General features: G+C 52.3%; 1 non-coding gene across 1 annotated transcript; it reads right to left on the bottom strand.

Moving 5' to 3' along the window:
* Nucleotides 1-1,449: 1,449 nt before the first annotated feature.
* Nucleotides 1,450-1,640, bottom strand: LOC141379305 (U2 spliceosomal RNA). Its single transcript, XR_012395854.1, has one exon. It is a non-coding gene; the product is annotated as a U2 spliceosomal RNA (small nuclear RNA).
* Nucleotides 1,641-1,953: the final 313 nt, after the last annotated feature.

Raw genomic sequence — 1,953 nt, 5'->3', positions numbered from 1 at the left:
CAAGAACAAGACCTCCAGGGCGTTTCTTCCATGCCCAATTGAGCTGCCACAATAAGCGGGAGTCAGTCACCCTGTCTGGGGCAGCTTCAGCTCCAAAGGGACCCCTGGGTAAGACTTATGGAGGGTTTCTTGAATGCCAAAACAAGCTGCCAGCAACTGCCACAATAGGCGGGAATCAGTCACTCTTTCTGGGGCAGCTAGACCTCTTGAAGGACCCCAAGAACAAGACCTCCAGGGCGTTTCTTCCAAGCCCAAACGAGCTGCCACAATAGGCGGGAATCAGTCACTCTTTCTGGGGCAGCTAGACCTCTGGAAGGGCCCCAAGAACAGACCTCCAGGGCGTTTCTTCCAAGCCCAAACGAGATGCCTCCACAAGCGGCAATCAGTCACCCTTTCTGGGGCAGCTTCGGCTACTCAAGGGACCAGTGGGAAGGACTTCCAGGGCGATTCTTCCATGCCCACTTGAGCCACCATAATCAGCAGGAATCGGTCACTCTTTCTGGGGTGTGTTTTAGCTCTCAAAAGCGCCCTGGAAGGACTTCCATGGCCACAATTAGCGGGAAACCATCACCTTTTTTAGGGTCAGACCCAGCTCTTAAGGGACCCTTCCATGGGAAGGACTTCCAGAGCCTTTCTTCCAATCCAGCTTGGCCGGAAATCAGTCACCCTTTCCCGGGGATACGCTTAAGCTCCTAAGGGCCCCCCTTTCCGGAGCGTTTTTCCTTGCCCGCACTGGCCTTGACTCTGGCTGGGTAATCTTCACCCTCTCTGGGGGCAAGCACCTGCCCTGTGGGGGACCCTGGAGGAACACCTGTTCTCCAGCAGTGCCCGGGTAGCCCAAACTTAAGCCCGGGAACATTGACTTGGTTAACCGCAGGTGCCAGCCTTGCGTGCCGCTGGTGCCCCAAAGGGGCATGTACCTCTAGGCGCGGGACGTCCCCACACGTAGGCTGGGAGTTGGGGCCCCGGCCCGGCGCTTTGGACCCTGGGTGAATGCGACAGGAGCGGGGGTTTCATGCTTTGCCATTTTTCAAATCCTCTGCACAGCTCTCTGGACCCACCATCCCCCAGGTCAGACTTAGGTCCTGATTGGGAATTATCCTCTCCACAGCTCTCTGGACCCACCATCCCCCAGGTCAGACTTGGGTCCTGATTGGGAATTATCCTCTCCACAGCTCTCTGGACCCACCATCCCCCAGGTCAGACTTAGGTCCTGATTGGGAATTTTGGATGGATTTTTTTTATTTATTTTTTTTTCCTCCCTGAGTTGCAATATGTGCATCGTGGCTCATGGACTAGAATAAGAGGATCCTGCCAAGAGGGTTGTTCATGCTCACTGTCTAAACGAGCGCATAAGACAGATACCTAATCGCAAAGAAGCGCAAGTCCCTACATTCAATCTAACGTTATGTTAAATTTCATGCAATCTAGTTCTGCTGTTCACCGCTTAATGAGTGCACCGTTCCCGGAGGTACTGCAATACCAGGTCGATGCGTGGAGTGGGTGGAGCAAGCCCCTAACCCATCTCCCAGCTGCAAAAATCAATTTAATATATAGTGCCCGGGTAGGGCACGTATCAGATATTAAACTGATAAGAACAGATACTACACTTGATCTTAGCCAAAAGGCCGAGAAGCGATACCCACAAACTGTCAGCAGTAGGAGCCGCAATCTACGCCACAAATAATACAATGTCGGCAAGCATAACAGGTACTAATTTTTAACCCTTAAACCTCCAGCACATTTGCTGACAGACAGACAGACATAACATTTTAGGCTTAACTAAGAGCCGTTGGTGACCAAAAACAAACTCCAAGCTTGAATACGGCAAAGAGACGTGACTATGGGCCGCTGGTGCCCAATGAGGGTACTTGAAAAGCCCCTGTTTGAGAGACTTTTCCGACCAAGTCAGTGTAGTTGCCATCCCCCCTTCAGAAGTCCAGACCAGGATTT

This window comes from Danio rerio, chromosome 2 (assembly GCF_049306965.1).
Source record: "Danio rerio strain Tuebingen ecotype United States chromosome 2, GRCz12tu, whole genome shotgun sequence".
Lineage (NCBI taxonomy): Eukaryota > Metazoa > Chordata > Actinopteri > Cypriniformes > Danionidae > Danio > Danio rerio.
Note: the sequence above shows the minus strand (reverse complement) of the source record. Positions and strands in the feature narration are given on the sequence as shown.